Source organism: Sceloporus occidentalis, unplaced genomic scaffold, assembly GCF_023333645.1.
Source record: "Sceloporus occidentalis isolate IW3139 unplaced genomic scaffold, rSceOcc1.0.p SCAF_4, whole genome shotgun sequence".
NCBI lineage: Eukaryota > Metazoa > Chordata > Lepidosauria > Squamata > Phrynosomatidae > Sceloporus > Sceloporus occidentalis.
In genome coordinates this window covers 119512468-119531539 of record NW_028316984.1, presented here as the reverse complement: position 1 = coordinate 119531539, position 19072 = coordinate 119512468, and the positions used below count along the sequence as shown (strand labels likewise).

General features: G+C 40.8%; 1 protein-coding gene across 3 annotated transcripts in view; it reads left to right on the top strand.

Annotated features, from left to right (window-relative positions):
- NAV2 (neuron navigator 2) overlaps positions 1-19072 on the top strand; it is a 352842-nt gene that overhangs the window by 3889 nt on the left and 329881 nt on the right. The gene's annotated exons all lie outside the window — the stretch shown is intronic.

Below are 19072 nucleotides of genomic sequence, written 5' to 3'. Positions count from 1 at the left end.
CTCTAATACTGCCCACTTGCTTCTTTTCCTAGCATTCTTAATTTTACTACTACTCTTCTTCAGTATGGTGCATTTACCACCTCCAGCTGCCTGCATTTTCTTTCTGAATATGGTATAGAAAAACACTGTACCTTCAAGGTTTAGGATTCCTCTCTCAAGTAGCCTCCTTCCCTGAATGGAAATCCTCTTCTTTCTCCCTGATATGTCTTTGCTTGTATTTCCTTCTGGCCTCAATTGGCTCTACTGACATGTAGAGAAAGATTTCTGCTCTTTACTCTTCTCATTATTGGTTAGCTCAGAGAGGATAGGCCATTAGGAAACATCAGCAAAGGGGGAAAGCAGCAGGATCAGGAGGCTCCAAAGATTGTGCCCTTCCAGGTTACATGGGACTTTGATAGGTGCCCTGTCATGCTGAGCCCTAATACCAGGCCTGTTTTGTCTTCTCACCAGGGTTATCTACACTGTTCTGTTTTCCCACTTGTTCTTTTGTCATATTTATCACATTTATTTCCTGCCTTTCGCCTATCACAGAACATGCAGCGGTGTAGAAAGGGCTCCCACACAATCTCCCATCCATTTATAAACTGGTCCATAAGTAATTGGGTCTCATTCTGGGAGAAAGGTAGCATAGAAATTAAATAAAATGAATACAGTTGCCCTCTGTTTTTGTGGGGGATCTGTTTCAAACCCCTCCCTGCCCCCCCCCCCACAAAATGGAAACTTGCATATATTCAAGCCCCATTGTCTTGAATGGCCATGTGTGCCATGGGTGCGTGCCCCATTTTAGCCAATGGGGCTTGCCCCTTCATGAGTAATTGAGACTGTGGGTTTCAAGTCTGTGAAAAAGGAGGGGCAACTGTATATCTGCAAAGTTACTGTACCAAGTGGCTTTAGGCTCCAAACAAGGGACTCTCCATTAATAATAATACTAATAATAATAATATAATTTATTTGTGTTTTCCTTCCTCTCCCAAAGGATCGAAGCGGGGTTACAGACTACTAAAATCAATACATACAATGCAATGCAATACACTATAAAAACCCAAAATGGTACATCTATACAAACATCAGTAAAATACAACAATCCAACAGCATCCAACGTCCAGGGGTAAGACAGAATATCATTATCGGCAGGCATATTGGTCATGTAGACATCACTCCTCAGGGGGAAACGCTTGGCAAAAGAGTACGGTTTTCAATCTCTTTTTAAATGTTTCCAAAGAGGGCATGAGACGGAGCTCCTCCGGAAGGCTGTTCCAGATCTGCGGGGCCATTATTGTAAAGGCCCTTTGGGAAGAGGAGACATATTTGGATGATGGAGTTTCCAATAAGTTCTTTCCGGATGCTCTGAGTGTGCGGGGCGGCTCGTTTGATTGTTAAGCTACTTTCCCCTACACATCACCCCCTGAACACCCACAAAAAACATCAAAATGGTTGCTGAAGACACTCCCATATTTAGAACTGTGTTAATAGAAGAAGCAGTAAACTTACTATATCCAAGGAAAACTCAATACTCCTTAGAATAAGAGCAGTACCTGTATCTTCTTTTGAAGCAATACTTTTTACTCACTTTTTTCATTAAAAGTTGGTGGAACCACCTAGTTTTACTCTAGAAAGGGTTTGGCAGATCTGACTCTTGTCTCTCCTTGTGCTAATCTGATAGACAGTATTCTACTCCTTTAGTCATTTTGTTATTTGAATCAAAGAATAAATAGCAATAGCATGTGCATTTCTATACTGCTTATCAGTGAACTCAACACTCTCTAAGTGGTTTACAGTCGGCAAGCTAATTGCTTCCAACAAGCTGGGAACTCATTTCACCGATCTATGAAAGGATGGAAGGCTGAGTAAACCATGGAGCCCCCTGTGATTGAACTCACAACCTTGTGGCTGCAGTACTGGCATTTAACCACTGCAACACCAGGGCTCCCTGATGTGGTACTTATCCTCATTCCACATGCAGAGTCCAAATGAATCTTTCTTCATTGGTGATAATGAGAAATTATCCTCCACCACACTTAAGCCCAACATGCCAATAAGGGGAAAGCTTTGTAGCACGCAGGTCTCTCCAGCATCTAGCTTTTGCTTCCCATCCTGAATATCCATTGTCCAGGCTGGTTGCATCACACTGCCCAACCCTACTCTGCCTTTCTCTCACTCATTCTTCATCCTGAACTCCATCCCATTCTTCAATGGGCCAGTGATATTATAACCCTTCCAGGGCCCTATGTCAAAATTTAAACCTGGACCTTTGTCACACACCTTACCCCCTTCTCTTTAAAACTCTCTTTCACACGTGTTCAAAGGAGGGCAACCAAAATGGTGAAGGGTCTGAAAACCATGCCCTATGAGGAACGACTTAGGGAAGTGGGGATGTTTAGCCTGGAAAAGAGAAGGCCAAGAGGTGATATGATAGCCCGAAGGGATGTCATATTGAGGAGGGAGCTAGCTTGTTTTCTGCTGCTCCAGAGACTGGATGCAAGCTAAAGGAAAAGAGATTCCACCTCAACATTAGGAGGAACTTCCTGACAGTAAGGGCTGTTCGACAGTGGAACACACTCCCTCGGAGGTCTTTAAACAGAGGCTGGATGGCCATCTGTTGCTGATGGTTTGATTGAGAGTTCCTGCATGGCAGGGGGTTGGACTGGATAGCCCTTGTGGTCTCTTCCAACTCTATTACTGAATTGTAACTTTAAATTTACTGTTGTACTCCCACCTCGATCTGCAGGGAGAGGCAAGAAATATACAAATAAAAACTATTATTATTATTATTATTATTATTATTATTATTCTATGATTATAAATGGTCCTTAAGGTGGCTCAAATTATAGACAAGCAGGAGTTCTTTATTCTTTATCCCACTTTGATCCAATGGGAGAGGCGGGAGATAGAAATTAAAATAATAATAATAATAATAATAATAATTATTATTATTATTATTATTATTATTATGGTTCCTGATTGTGCATGGCTGCAAATTGTACAATCCCATTAATGAACAGATCAGGCAGAGAGATCTTGTAGCATCTTTGGGATTAACTAAGAGAAAGACGTTGTATCATAAGCTTTTGAACCATGCATCTTAGGAAGGTGACTTGGGGTGCATCTACACCATAGAAATAATGCAGTTTGGCACAATTTTAAGTGCCTTAACTCCATCCTATGGTATCTGGGATTTGTAGCTTTATGACATCTTTAGCCTTCTCTGCCACAGAGTGCTGGTGCCTTACAAAACTACAAACCCTTGGATTCTGTAGAGTAGAGCTACATCATTTAACGTGGTGTCAAATTGCATTATTTCTAATGTAGATGCACCCCAAGTCTATCAAAGCTTATGCTACAACTTCTTTCTCTCAGATAGTCCAAAGGTGCTACAAGTTCCCTTTGCATACTGATATGCCAGACTCTTTGAAGTTTAAGCAGCATTTAAAACACCAGTTTGTTCACTAAAAAGGCTTTTTTGTAACAAGGATAAATGCTATTTTACAATATTATAATAATGTTACAATTTACTCTAATCATTTCCGAACCCTCGGTTAAACCATCAATCCTCTCCTTTTATTTGCTCCCTAGCCCACCCATATCAACGTTTTGAAGGCTATGATTGGTTGATTACACAAGATAGATAGGCTCTGCTGTCTGTCACAAGGCCTTACTTCTAATATTTTAACCCAGCCAGGAAAAAGGGGGAATTTTTGAGAGAGAATCCTATTCCAGCATCTGCCCCACTCCCATATGTTACTGTCTCACACTTTCTATATCTTTGGTCATGACCCTCATTTTGAAACACAGACATGTCATCATGGTATCTAGTTACCTCTTTGCACTGGTAAGTCACCTGGCTTCTGCCACACTGCAGAAATACAACAGTTTGATGCCACTTTAACTTTCATGTCTCCCAAACATTTTTGAACTTCCATGTTATGGAATTCTGGGATTTGTAATTTGGTGGAGCAGCAGAATCTTTGACAGGGAAGGCTAAATATTTCACAAATCCCAGAATTCCATAGCATTGAATAATGGCAGTTAAAGTGGCATCAAACTGCTTTTTTCTGCAGAGTGGCAGAATTGGGTTCCTTATTCTTGTTTGTATAATGATGTGCACTTTCTGTTCTGTTTCACTGTCCAGATTAGTTTGTCATAGCTTCCTCCTCATTAACCTGATATGTTGATATTTAAATGCTAAGTTTTGCAAACATTAGGGAAAGTAATTATCTGGCTATAGAGACAGAATTGCTTTGGAAACATTTAACTTGGTTCTAGAAAAACTGCCATTCTCTGGGGTAGTAGGTTAGGGATCTGGATACCCAGAATTGGATTGAGTAGTTATTTTGGTCACATCATCTGTCCTTCCATGAACTACTATTGACTTTGTGTTGATGTTTAAGATAGACTTCTCCAGATATTCCAGAAGCATAGTCTATAAAGTAGAACAATTGTTGTTAATTGCTGCCAAGTTGACTTTGACTTGTGGAGACTCTGGGGTTGTGCAGACTGGCCATTAAGGCCAGCCTCAGGGCAGAATCAGGGTTGGCATTCATACAACGCATGCCCTGACTCCGCCCCATGGCAGTGTGATGCCGTGCGCTGCACCACATGGCACATGGCATCATGGTGCTCCTCTGACACTGCATCCACATGACGCAGCCCTAAAGTGCATCTTAAAGCTGTGGCACCACAGCTATTGCACCCTGGAAAGTCTAGATCAGGGCCATGGCATGCGGTTGCCGCAGCCCCAATCTGGTACTGCTGGAGGCAGTTGCTGGCCGCTCCTTAGGAATGATCTACACAACCTGTCTGTGAATGAGAGATCTCCAAGTCACCCTGTCACCAACTAATTAATAATAATAATAATTTGTTTTATTTATATACCGCTATTCCAAAGATCATAGCAGTGAACAGCAAGTAAGCTAATTTGCCCCCAACAGTCTGGGTACTCATTTTAACGATCTCGGAAGGATGCAAGCCTGAGTCGAGCTTGGGCCCTTTTGCTGGTCTTGAACTCGCAACCTTGTGGTTTTGAGTGAATGGCTGCAGTACAGGCATTTAACCACTGTGCCACCAGGGCTCCATATTCTGCTCAGGTCTTTCAGTCTCAGGGCCATGCCTTCCTTGATTGTATCTATCCACATAGAATGCAGTCTTTTCCACCTCTGTTGCCTTCTACCTTACCAAGCCTTATTGTTTTTTCTAATGAGTCACGTCTTCTCATGGTATGTCCAAAGTATAACAGCCTCAGTTTAGTCATTTTTGCTTCTAGGGGAGAGTTCAGGTTTCATTTGCTGTAGTACCCATTTATTTGTTTGTTTTTAGCAGTCCACAGTATCCTTAGGAGTCTTGTCCAGCACCACATTTCAAATGAGTTGATTTTTCTTCTATCGGCTTTCTCCACTGTCCAGCTTCCACAGTTATATAATTGGCCCTTCTAATCCGTGGATTTTGTATCCATGGATTCAAGCATCAACAGCTTGAAAATATTTTTTAAAAGTATACATTCCAAATAGCAAACCTTGATTTTGCCGTTTTATATAAGAAACACCATTTTGCTATGCCATTGTATTTAATGGGACTTAAACATCCACAGATTTTGTTATCCATAGGGGGTCCTGGAACCAAAGCCCAGCAGATAACAAGGACCTACTGTACATAGAAATGGAAAATATGATGACATAGACAATCCGTACTTTAGTATTCAAAGATATATATTTATACTCCAGGATCCTGTCTAGTTCCTTCATAGCTGCCCTTCCAAGTCCTAGTCTTTTTCTGATTTCTCAATGTCAGTCTCCATTCTGATCAAGCCAAGGTATAGAAAATCTTGAACTATTTCAGTGTCTTTATTGTCTGGTTTAAAGTTATGTAAATCGTCTGTGGTCATTATTTTGGTTTTCTTAATGTTTAGCTATAAACATGCCTTCATACTTTCTTCCTTGACTTTCTTCAGCAGTTGTATTTTCTGCTAGTAGTATGATATAATCTGCATATCTTAAATTGTTAATGTACCTTCCTCCAATACAATGTATTACCATTTTATGCCATCACAATTTGAACTCTCTATATGACAAGATGCTACATAAGCCCCTTGAAAATAACCCATCTGCCGCACTCTGCCTGGTAGGATTGGCCCCAGATGCAGATATAATTCCTACTCATCCTTTTTGTTGGTATGCACGCATACCTAAGTATGCACACATGCATGTGCACACACATGCATGCATGCACATACACAGTCACTAATTAGATAATGTGATATGTTTAAAATGATGTGTTTCCTGATAAATTCCGCCACATGATTCATTTTCATTTCTGTTTTTATATCCTGAATGACCTTTGCTAGCCCAACATCTTTTCTGCATACCCTCAGTAATGTAATTTTCCCAAGGAAGTGCCATTAATGCACTTCATTCCGTGATACTGATGGAATTGCTTTAAATAATCAAGCATATGGGAGCTGAAATGCAAATCCTAATAGTTTTAGCATCAATGTGAATAGAGGGGTGGAGCTGTAGTGTGTGAGAAGCCAACTAGTGGGCAAAGAGAGAAGTCTATAATGGAGGGAGGATGGAGATAGGCAGAGGGTAGAGGAGGTGTTGGATTGAAGGAGCAAAAAAACAGATAGATATGGCAGGACATAGGCTGGAGGAGTATATAAACAGGGATGAAGGATTTTGTGTCAAGGTCATGGTACCAGTAAGCAGCAATAGAACTGGATGCTTGAAAATAGGGTGTCTATGTACAAATTGTCAATAAAAATAATCCACACCAGTAAAAGACAGCAAGAGGTATGCAGTTTGAATAAAATATGTATATATGTGTATGAATGTATTTGTATGTATTTATGCAAAATTATAAATCATTATTCGATTTAAACCAAAATGTAATATATCTTATGAAAGGGGAGAGAAAGACTATGACAAGGTAACCTGTGTTCCTGCTCAGTCTGCTATGCATGTACTAAATGATAACAGTCCTTTGTCCTCCCTTCTTATGAGCTTATGAGCTTTCCAGCAAAATCTAATTGTTTATTGAATTTTATGATGCAATTCTCTCAACAGATCATATATATTATGGGAGGAAATGCACAAAGTGGGTGGGGAACCTCTCAAAGCACCACTGCATATGCTTACAAAGGTTGCATATATATTTTACAAAACTTTGTATAAGAAAAATGTATATTTGGAAGACATTCTGCTGCTTAAGATGAGGCAGCAGACGTCTCTCCTCTCCTCCCCACAATTCAAGGTTCAGAGCATATACCTGAGACAAAGTCATCTTGACATCGAGAGGGCCACAAGCACCTGTGTATACAGTAATACTTTTTTAAAAAACCTAGCAATTTATTGCCCTTTCATAAATCCACACCTGCTACAGTACCTGGGCCAATTGCTTTGGTCTGGACAATGGTAGAATTGGCTCTGGAAAAATGTGCATGAAAATGCATATATGAATCTTTGTGCAGACTTTTTTTGCAATGTAAAAGTCACAAACTCCTGAGGAACTGGGATGGAACAAACTTAACCTTGGAAAAATGAGATGCTGAGAGAAACCAAAACTGACAGGTTCATTCATCCGTACTTACCACAAAAGGCATCAGAGTTTAGATCAGGAAGTTCTCTGTTTGAGTCCTGGCTGCATTTTCACTCTAATGACTTTCTGCAAAACTTGGCCTTTTGAATGTCTCTTCTTGAGCCACACCAAAGAAGAAACCAGTCTTTTTAAACTCTGGGTTATTTACCTAACTAAAAATATGCTGGTCTAATATTATTTTTAGAAGCATTTATATATCAAGCATATAAATTGCCAATGTCAATGTGTATTATTAGGTATGAACTGTTGGTACATTTTGTAACAGGAAGCTGCTGGTTTTCCATTCACCAAGAACTGGAATGCATTCAAACACTTGTCACTTAAGTAGCATGCCTCTCTTTTTATCTGGAAACTCTTTCCTTCAGAATGGCATTCTACACTTGCAGTTTTTTTTGATAAAATTAAAATTGCTAAATCAAGGCTGTTTTTCTTCAAACTAGGCTACACAAAGTGGGGGCTTCCAGGCATTGCTGGATTGCATCTCCCAGCATTCCATTGTTTATGCTGGACAGGTCTGACAGGAATTGTAGTACACCACCTGGAAGGCCCCAATTTGTCACGCCTGTACTGTTCCAAAGGCATCCCTACAGATTTATTAAGAATATAATAATATTCGAAATAGCAGCAGCAGAGGCTGATCATACATTAATTGTAATTCTGGACTATAATTTCCACTTTTTATAATAGGAACATCACAGTAAAAATGGAATAAAAATTATCTCTTTTACAACAACAAACCTGATGCTACTCAATTAGGTTGCTGTTTTGTGGTCAGTCATTTTGATTGAAATAAGTTCTCATTTCTTTTTACAGCCCTCATTGTGTTAACATCTGTTTCCTGAATAATTCTTATGAATGGTTTGTCACTCTTATCTCAGTTGATGAGATCTTCAGTCTTGCTGTAGTTCCTTTGTTATAGATTTCAAAAAGCGTTTAACCTTTTAAAAATGCAATTCCATTTGCTTATTTCTGCAGCCATGATTCTATCTCTTGTTCTGCCTTTGAATTGACTTTGTCTCTTATCTGTGCTTTAAATAGTAGGATCTGCAATGGCAAAGAGTCAGTTGCATCCCAGGGATAGAGAACTGGACTTGGGAGTTGTGATTGAAGACTCTACCCTGCACTCCAGGTCCCCAGCTGTTTGAAGCCCGTGTGGCCACTGCAGCTTGGAATGCCCATTTCCATCTTTGGCTAGTTTATGATACAAAGGGCCAAAACAGATGGGCATAATACACCTGCTTGGGTATGATGTTTAGATTATGCCTGATGCCACCCCAAACCAGCATCATGCCACCTGCCTGCCCAGACGGCAAGTCAGCATTGCAGTGCTCTGGTGGTGTGGCATTTATCACTACTTGCCACAGGAGTGCCACAAACCTGCAGCAGTGACAAAAAGGGTGCCTTTTTGCTGCTCCTTTTTGAGCTGGCAAAAAGCTGGATCAGGGCCACAACGTGTAGTTGCTGGAGCCCCGATCCAGCTGTCAAAGGGGCAACTACAGCTGCCCCTTTACAGCCATCTGTTTCGGCCCTTGGTTTAGGATCAGAATAGTCTGGTCACAATGATCCATGCTTCGATAAACTCTCATTTGGATTACTATAATGGAAGAGCAAGGGTCCCAGCTCCCAATTTGCACACACACACCCCAAATCCACTACAGGCCACCTTTCCTAACAAAACTTGAAGCAGGTGGAACACATCTACTCTTATAACAAGTTACAGTTTCTTCCAAAGTTTCAAGTAAGCATATTAGTTTTGTACATAGGGTTTTTAAAACTATGTTGCCACAGTTTCCCTTTGGAAGATGCCAAGAAAACTGTGATGCTAGAAGCCTGAGAGAGGATTTTTAAAGGAAACAATAGAATCATAGAGTTAGAAGATACAAAGGCCATGCGGTCCAACCCCAGCCATGCAGGAACACACAATCAAAGCACCCCGACAGATGGCCATCTAGCCTCCATTTGAAAACCTCCAAAGGAGAGCCCACCACTCTTTGAGGTTGTTCCATTGTTGAACAGCTTTTACTGCCAGATTATTCCACTTAATTCAGTTATGGTGTAGGTGTCCATTTAACTGTGAGGTAGAGCCAGCATGGCATAGTGGTTTGAGTGTTGGACTGTGACTCTGGAGAATATGATCTGAATCCACTCTTAGCCATGGAAGCCCACTGGGTGACTGTAGGCAAGCCACACTCTCTTAGCTTCATGGCAGGGCAGTGGAAAACACCTCTGAACAAATCTTGCCAAGAAAACTCTATGATAGGGTTGCCATAGGTCAGGAATAACTTGCAGGGACACAACAACAAACTGTATTTTAGCATAGATAAGCAATTTGAGAATAAAAACTGACAATACGAATAATTCTATCTACAGTATTACATTCAGTAATGATAGTCTTGCATTCCATTGTTATCCCCAAAGACCAAAGAAGTAATGATCTCTGAGACACTGTCTATCATCAGTATAAATTAGAAGTTACTCTTACATGTTTATTGCTTCAACTAATTTTCATTAATCATAATGTCCGAAGTTAAGCCAGTGTAGATTAAATATAGGTCTACATTATGAAGCACTGTTAACCCTGGACTTCAAACTGTATTTCAACTGGATATTCTGATGGCCAACTCCACTGGGGGCTGGGGGAGTCAGAATTTGTCACATTCCCATTTTGAAATTAATGTAAAGGATGCCATGTTTCTGAGGAAGTAGATAAGACAAACATTTTCAGAACATTTTGCCTTTGTGTGCTAAGGCTTACATTCAACTGTTAGTCCTGCCTAAAGTAAGAGAACTCCAGCTCTAGTGCCACACTAAGCTACAAATTCCAGGATTCTGTTAGATGTCATCATGCTATTTAAAATGGTATCATAGTAGTATAATTGTCTAGTGTGAAAGGGGGCTTTATGAGTGAATAATTAATGCAAGTTCCATTGATTCAAGAGATCTGCTTTTGGTGGAACTACCAATGGATTCCATCCTAACCAATTGTTTTCCTAAATGACTTCACCTAAGTTTGAACGGCAGATTTTGACTCACTGTTTGGTCTCTTTTGAACCTGAATATAGGTGAATAATTAATACAGTCCCATGTCATACTGTACCCTAATAGTGGTCTCTTTCTTTCCTTAACATGAAAGTTGGTAATTTTGAGGTATAACTACATGAATTAGCCTTTATTGGTTGCTTTTTATGATCCTGTGGGAAAATATGAGATAATAGCTTTCTTTCCAGCCCTAAATTCTTCTGATGGTGGGACTACATCAGAGGTTCTCAGCTGCATCACCACACAGGTTGCCCATAGAAAGGTTGTTGGTTTATTGCTCACACAAAACAGGTACATCCATCATATTTGAAAGGCATATGACAATATGAATTGCATTTACTTGCTTGTTGCACATATGCTAACTGCAGTTGATAAGGAAACACACTACATGATGCCATCAAAAGATGCATACATTATATGTAGCAGGGAAATATGCCGGGAAACTGATGCGGTAATGCCATTTTTGGCAGTGCCTTCATATCACTGTCATTTCAACTTGATAGACAATGTGATAGCTCATCACATCCCTTCTCCTTTTAGCAGTGTAGCTAAACAATTGATTTGAAGGTATATTTCTACAGTATTTGTACTTGTTTAAGCAGATGAGTCTTTTTTTAAAAAAAGTCACACCATTCAAAGAACAAATGGCATTACCAATAGAACATAGCAAAACATTCAGAGAAGAGAAGAGGGTTTATCACAAGTAAAGCAGAGCAAAGCAAAATGTGAACTCCCACATGGGTACAGGTAAGATTTGAGGTGTAATGCTTCTACTTAAAGTATTTGAATTCACAGCTATTGTAGTTATGACTGCATTATTGATAAAATCCCATAAAGCTGTTTTTACCAATAATGAGCATTGTTATTTTTATAGCTAGTAGGTTTTTTTCTTATAGTCTTGACTTTGACTTGTTAGTATAGTAAACTTTAAAAGGTTTCTCAAAACAAGAAATATGGTCTTGTGGACCTGGTGCTGAGAAGATTCCACCCTCGCCACCTCTCTGCAGAATAGCTTAGTGCTGGAAGATAATACCATAGGAAATTCAGCATTTTGACCAGGGGTGACAAGATGCAGAGAGTGCCGAGTTCTTTTATCTTTAATTGCATAGAAGAAGGCTTTTTGTTAGAGCTTGTCATACAGGGATAACAAAGCTGCTGAAGTTTCTTTATGCAACTATTGTACTCATTTTGACATGTACATACAACAGAGTCACTTTGGTTATCAGAATACATACCTATTCCTGGTGATAGATCATCTGGACATATAATTCAGATATTGCCTTTATGTAATATAGTACTCCTTATCAGTAGGCCCTGGAGATATAGGAGGGTGAGTGTGCCAAAGATGAATGCTGCAGTGGCAGCCTTGACTTTGGCCCATGACCAGGAGCACTTGGCCAGCTATAATATGCTTAGTCATTAATAGAGACCAGAGCAGAATATGATTTGCTAGTAGTTTTGTTTCTCAGCACCCTCTACTGGTCTGTGAATGTCTGCAGTATTGCATGTCTGGATCTTTTTCTGAGAAGGTGGTGAACTGATATATCTGGGTACTCTGGGAGAGAGCAGTATTGTCAAAAGCTGTACACCCCCTCTGAACAAATTTTGTCAAGAAAATTCTGTGATAAATTTGCCTTAGGGTTGCCATAAGTCAGGAACCAACAACAAAACTAGACCCAAGCAAGATACAGACTTAGGGCCTGGACAGAGAGGCCAAAATAAAGCTCCTTTGGGTCACGTTGGAGGTATGCTGTTTAAATGATGCATGGGTCCTAAGAGGCCGGAAGCTGCTCCAAAGCCATGCTCCAGTCCTAAGGACTAGAGTGCAGTTTTGGCACAGCTTCTGGCCTCTTAAGATGCTTGTGTCATTTAAACAGCATACCTCCAAAGTGACCTGAAGCAGCTTTATTTTGGCCTGTCTGTTCAGACCCTTAGTTGCACCCATGTTGTTTAAATGCTCAACTTAGTACTGAAGCTATAAAACAATAAAATGATCCATAACATTGAATTTCAAATGGATGTTCCTGCCCCATTAGCTCATTTGCAAATGAACCATCTGAAGATTCTCACACCTGGCCAGAGTAGGTGGCAAATTTCTCAATTTGTAAATTTAAAGGGGCGCAGAAAACAAAAATCCATATGTTTAGGGAAATGGAATGAATTATTTTCACATACCTATAGCTGAGGTCCTGCACTAAGCTAACAAAATGTAACCTTCTACCTGTACAGGCCCAACTCATAAACCTATCCCAGTAGCTGTCAAAGACTAGGATGAGCTTCTCCTGCTGACCAGTGGGGAGTGAGAGAGGCAGCTGAGGCAATGATAAGTGGACTCCACTCAGAGGGGAGAAGAAATCACTGCACTCAGAGATGGGAATGCCTCCTCCTTTCCCTCCTTCTCTGAGCCTAGTCCAGAGACAGGTGAAGGGCCTTCCTCCATTCCAACTGCCATCGCCATGGTCTCAGAGGGAGTGAATGAGAGGCAGGTAGAGGCAGGTAGAGCTCCACCGTGTCTAGCCCAGAGACAGACCAAAGACCTCCCTTCCATTTCAACTGCCATCACCATGGCCTTGGAGAGAGAAAATACGAGGCTGTATCTGCTGGATTTAATCCCCTCCCCTACAGTCTTTTTTCACAATGTACTTTTAATGTTTACTGACTTTCACAAACTTAAATCCAAGTTCTTGATTTTGCCAGGCAATATTGTATCTTGCTTGGGATTTAAAACCTCCAACCTAAATGGGATGATCAAGCTCTTAGCTAAGATAAAATATCCCCTTTGTATCTACAAATTAAGTTGCACAGGGAATAATGGTGAGATGAGTATCTCTGTTGCCATAAATCCCAAGGTTCCCAGCATTGTCCTTAGTGAAGGAATGAAGAGCTAACAGATGAAAGAGTTTTCTTTCTGCCTTGGATAATTAACAACAGTGACAGGATGGTGGGAGTATAATCTTTTAATACCCACTTTCTTAGATACTCACCATATTACACAAAAGCAGAGAGGGGAAAGTTGTGAGGAAAGTGCCATATGGGAAGTCCCACAGAATCTATGTACAGATCTAATTTTTCCTCAACTCCTGGTTTCCTGAAATGGTTGTTTGCTTAGAAGATTGTGGAATTAAAACTTTTGTCTTAACACAAACACCTGTTCATGTGCATGTTCCCCATGTATGTATCTGCATATGTGTCTACACAAACAATCCTACCTAAGGCACAGTACCTTAGCATAATGGTTTTCATTTCATTACCAATGAATGAAGAACAGTCTAACATCTAAACTATATGAATAAATTATAAATTCTGACAAAATATTCTTTTTGTTTGTTTGTTTCAGAACTGAGAAGTCCAACTCATTGCTGGGCTTTATATGCAAAAGTGGGTCATGTCACCAGGGGGCACAGTTCTTTTTGGACAAAACAAGCTTGAAAAATTTGTTTGATATCAGAATAGTGAAGCCTGTGGAGGAAGACAGCCAGCATGGTTTGAATCCCTGCTCGGCCATGGAAACCTACTGGATGGCCTTGGGCAAGCTATCCTCTCTTACCCTCAGAGAAAGCCAAGGGCAAATCCATGCTGAAAAAATTCTGCCAAGAAAACCCTGCCTTAGAGTGGCAATAAATCAGAAATGATTTGAAGGCACACAAGAACAACAGTGGAGGGACTCCTTTGGGGCCTATAAAATGAATTGGCTGTGGGTATGCAGTCCATAGGCCATGTGTTACCCATTCTTACTTTTCATTCAGGATAGTGAGAGAGGCGAGGGAAGAGGTGACAAGATTAACTGTTGCCCTCTCACATCTATATGGCCTATCTGAAGCTAGGAACGTGTTATTATGAATTGCCAGAAAAACATATGCTTCAGTGGAAGGTGCTCTGAACTCCTAGTACCAGCAGCCAAGAAAAGAGTACTGGGAAATCTGACTGGTTTGTTTTGGGCTCTCTCAGACTTAGGTTGTTTGGAAGTGGTCTGAGTATCTTCAATGTAGGTTAGGATTGCTATACATCATTTGGCTGGGTCATACACAGATTCTAGGCATGCTACTCAGTACTTCTTTGGACTATCATCTGGTCTGGATTCCAAAATGCTGTTCCAAAAAGTAAGTCTCTAGACCTTGTAGGAGCTGAGTTTGTGGCAAAATGTGGAGGCACTTTTCAATGAAACTTTTCCATGAGAAACAAGTCCCACTCTACCTTTCAGGTGTGAAGAAAGGGAGAATGAGTGATTGGCAAGGATGAGTGAAAGAAGCATATTGTGAGGGTGTGACAAAAGGGAGGAAAAGGAAGGAAGGGAGGATGGATGGATGCATGCATGCATGCATGCATGGAGCAATGCCAGCAGCAAAGTGCAAGAAGCAAGAAAGAGGGATTCAAAGGACATGAGATGAAGCCAAGGAGAGTAAGCAGTGTAAAAGCCAAACTGCAAAAAGGGAGGAATTGCAAGGAATATGATCAGAGGGAGGAAGTAAGTGGGAAGGGAGACTGAGTGGTGCAAACAATGGAGCCAAAGAAGCAAGGAGCCTGTAATGCAGATTTACTGAGGTTTGGTCCAAGGTCATATGATAAATTCAACAACCAAGCACAGATTTGAACCTAGATTTCCCTATTCCCAGTCCAGCCCTTCAAACATTAACATGTACTGGTTTTGATCAGTTGTAACTGTAAAAATGGTATGAAGGTTGAAGAAAAACTGCAACAATTAATACAATGAGTTTGCATATTAAGAAAGTAAGTCAGAGTAATTAACAATTTGTATAATATGCAAATTGGAGACCTGGGCTTGGGGAAGAGGAATATGGCAACCCTAAAAGTAGGTTACTTTGGGATGAAACTTATCTTGCTTCATCCACAAGGAAAGCGTGCCCCTGCTATCTGTAGTTCCTGTCCATTACTATACATTTTTAAGCAGAAAGGACTACAGCAGTGACATGGCATTCTTTCCCAATGTAAAAAAAGAAATTGTAGTGATGGGCTGAGACACTGGCATACTAATTAAACATCGTTGTAAAATATTATTCTATTATGTTATTTCAACAGAATTGGCCCTTGTTTCAAGTGAGGAGGGATGTCAGCCCAGTTTTGGAATGAAGCAAGTTCTGGACAGACCAGAAGCTGCCCCTGAATGCCAACCTGCTTTATTGTCCTTTTTTCAATAGTGTTAATAGAACAATTAATAGAATTTTTTTAAAGTAACATCTGAAAGTTGTGTTCTTTTCCCTCTTTAGCGTGAATTCGTTCTTGCCTAGCCTAGCAATCATATGCTTATCCTGAGAATAAAACTTCTGAAAAGATTATTGGTTTTTTAAAAAATTCTCCTTGTGAGTGGCATTAAGACAAATTGACCTTCATGGATGAGGCAGAATGTCATTTAAATCCTACCTTGCACGTGCATGAATACATTTTCTTCTGGGATTATTAGTATTCGTCTAGGTGCAGCAGGGCTGCATTTAATGAAATTAATGGAATTGCCAATTGATTGAATTGTTTAGAATTAAGGGGAAAGCAGGTGCAAACTAACTCAATTAAAGTTGTATAGATTTCCTGATATGTATCATGTCCTTATTTGTCTCATTGCCAAGCCCGGCACCACATCATACTTATTGAAAATGGGAATGTTGTGGAAAAGTCACCACTGTCCCAGTTGCTCCACTTTGGTTGGGGTGGGAGTGGTTTTCCATGTCAGGCCCATTGTCCCATGTTCATCAACTATCCTGGAAAGTTTCATTTTTATTACAGTACAGTGAAATGGAAAACATTTTTGAAAAGCAAAATATTTTTGGCCATGGGATTTTAATCAAACATACCAGGGATTAAATTCCAAAACAAAATCAGAGTGCTGGTTAAAAAGACCACATGGCAAGGGAAGAGAAGAATTGCAAGATCATCTTCTCCTACATCAACTTGCTTGTCCATTGCAATCTTTAACCATTTGCTGAGGCCTTCTTCTGTGTGCCACTGTCAGGAGAAGGCTGACTGGTGGAGATGCATGACAGGGCCTTTGTTTCCATACTGTCAAAACTGTTTGGGTTTAACTGAGGTAGACTTTAAAGATGATCTGCAGTGGATTATTAATTAAATTAATTAACCTCATCCTGCGGCATGAGTTACCTGTCCTTCTGTGTTAGGAGAGTTTTCCTTTGTGCCTTTCTGCCTTTTTGGTGACAAGGTTAAAGGGGCGAAGTAAAAAAATGGCCAGGCTCCAAATTCTTGGAGGTCTAGACAGTGGCCAATTACAAACGGGCCTTTTAGTACGGAGTCAGTCCGTACTAGGGTTAGGAAGGTGCGGTGCTTCCGCACCCCCCTAACCCTAGTACGGACTGAGTCCGTACAAAATGGCAGCACCCCATCTACATGGGGGCCGCCATAACGATGTCACGACCGCGCCGCTTCTATACGGGGCAGCGTGGATGTCACGTCGTCGCTCCGTGCCAGGGCGCTTAGTGCGCCCTTTGCGCGGAGCAGGAAGGAGCTCCGTTTCGGAGCTCCTTCCTGGTTTGCGCCGCTGGGCGCAGCCTTCACACAGCTGCGCCCAGCAACGCAAAGGAGAAAGGGGCCAAGCGGCCCCTTTCTCCTCCTCCCTGCTGCCGCGGGGTGTCCTTGTGGCTTGAAGCCCCAAGGACACCCCTTTCCAGGCTGCGGGGAAGCAGCCTTTTGCCGCTTCCCCGCAGCCTGGAAAGCGGCGGATCGGGGCCTCAGCAGCTGCCGTTCTGGCCACTGAGGCCCCGATACCCCGGGGAAAGGGGCGGGTACAGGCCGCCTCTTTTCGGCGGTCTGTAACGCACCAGTGAAAATTCAAACAGTACATTACAACATAAATTTTGATATCTGAACAGCCCAGTCAGTGGCTACTGTATGGTTAGCTCTGGTATACAGCCTGATAGAAATGTTTATCCCAAACATCTGACTGGCACCAAATTGTTAGTCCCTGGTGTACCAGTATCATTGAATATATATTGAAGGTCAGTGTATCAGGCCCATCTGGAAGTCCTAATTGTAGAGTCCTGTTCAGGACTCAGAAAATTTTCCTTCACCTTAACAGATGTTCAGGAATACTCACCAAAATGTTGTTTTACCTTTTTCTTTTGAACCTGAACTGCAACTGCCGAAAAATCACTCTTACTTTTTAACCAGCTTCATGGTAAGTTCCGAGTGGTAAGGGGAGGAGGCTCACCAACCAGAAAGTAAAATCTTAGGCAATGGGTCAAAAATTCCCACACAATCCAATCAAAAATTCCAACCATTCATTGTCAAGGTAATCCCACTAACAGTGGGGAAATTTGTGTCTGTGGCTAAAGGAAAAGCAGTGGTAGAGTGTGAGAAGTCTAAAGAAATAGAAATAAAAGGACAAGAAAGATAGGGACATGTCTACTGATAAATCCCCATTGTCTCATTCTTCTTTGGGATGGGAACTGACTAAAGATTACCAGTTATTCCTTAGACTTAGCAGGTCTTTCATCTTCAATTTTATCAAGAACCCAGCTACAAAAGCACCATTCTGACCCTCCAGCAAACCTGAGGATGAAGAAAGTGCCAGGAAGTTGGTAGCAGCACCCCAATTGTGAAGCTCTTTCTTAAGCAAAATTAGGCTAGCCTCTTCTTCATGGAGGCTGTCACTTAAGACATTTTTATTCTGTCAAATAATTTTAAACTTGCTAGCTATCAATTCCTTTATGTTTTTTTATTGTGGCTTTTAATAGTTTTGTTGGGAGGGTTAAAACTAGTGATGAGATTTTGATGTTCTAAAATGCTTTGAAGAATCATCTTTGGGGCTGAAAGATGGTTTTTGTTGTTGTTAACTGCACTCAAGTCGATCTCGATCCATGGTGACCCCTGTGGCTGAGAGATATCCAAGACACCCTGTTCTTCACAGCTCTGCTTAGTTTCTGCAAACCCATACCTGTAACCTTCCTATTAGAGTCCATCCATCTGGCTATGTGGCCTTCCTCTCTTTCTACTTCCCTCCACCTTTCCTAGCATTATTGTTGTTTTTTCCAGTGAGTTGTGCCTTCTCATTACGTATGACAAAGTACGACAGCCTCAGTTTTGTCGTCTTGACTTCCATGGAAATTTCTGGCTTGATCTTCTCCAGGGCCCATTTGTTTGTCTTTTGGCTGTTCACAGAATCCTCAGCATTCTTGTCTGGCACCACATCTCAAATGAAAAGATGGTACAGAAATGTTTTACAAGTAAATATGTACTTCAGATTATTTACCCACTGAAAGAGAAGATGATTACTCATGTGTTGTTATCTGTATTAGCTGTAATTATTAGTAGGATTTACTACTGATACTATTGCTAGTACTGAATATATCAGCAAGTATTGAATGATATCTTTTAATGTCCACAGCTTGTATCCTTCAATATTCTTAAATTCTAAAAAAAAAAAAAAAGAAGACAAAAGAAAATATAAGAATCAAAACAGTCTGTGCATAGAATTTAGAACTGC